Source organism: Micropterus dolomieu, linkage group LG22, assembly GCF_021292245.1.
Source record: "Micropterus dolomieu isolate WLL.071019.BEF.003 ecotype Adirondacks linkage group LG22, ASM2129224v1, whole genome shotgun sequence".
Lineage (NCBI taxonomy): Eukaryota > Metazoa > Chordata > Actinopteri > Centrarchiformes > Centrarchidae > Micropterus > Micropterus dolomieu.
The window spans coordinates 13,815,298-13,816,093 of NC_060171.1; positions in this window are offsets into that span (position 1 = coordinate 13,815,298).

The following is a 796-nucleotide window of genomic DNA, read 5'->3' on the forward strand; positions in this document are numbered from 1 at the left end:
ATAGAGGGTTCTAGTATGAGAAACCTGACATCAGGGAGGATCCGGAGCAATGTGTGTCAGTCTTCAAGCTGGCATCCTTCCCACGGGGGTCCAGCCATAACCGAGGAGGAGGCTTGTCTGCAGGGATGTAAGGGGTCACCAGATGGATGTCTCTGACGGCGCTACTTTTGCTGTAGGGCAGGAGTTCACTGTCAGTTTGCATTAATGGGATACATCATCCTTGACCACCTCATCCCTCTCTCTCTGTCTGATCTCCACTGGAGCAAATATGACACATTCAAGAGCTCTGGAAAAGAAAACTCTTCTGATACTTCTGAGGGCACCCTGTCAGCTCTTAATTGAGAGAAAGCTTTAATACTCAGTGTGACTTTTAAGTGAATTCAGGGTTTTTTTGTCACTGGTTCACAGCAGACAGCAACAGCTGGGAAAATAAAGGGCTCCAGTAAAGTTTCTCTTCAGACAGACAAGACTTAAACATTACTGTGATGGCTAGAAATCAGGTTATGATCAGATTTTGCCTGAGGAGATTGGCTCCAAGGGACTTATTAACACACCAGTGTCCAGGTGAGTGTGCTCTGCTGGGCTATCTTGCCTCAAGTTAAAGTCACAACCACTCGCTCCGGCTGAGTCCTATCTCACCACAACAGCTTGGACAGACTGACAAATCAGCTCCTACCGTGATTAATGAGCTGGGCTACACTGCTGCATCATGTGAAGATTTGTCTCTTTCTCTGTGTCTCTTTTTCAGTTTGATCCACCCCCCCCCCCCCCCCCCCCCCCCCCCCCCCCCCCCCCC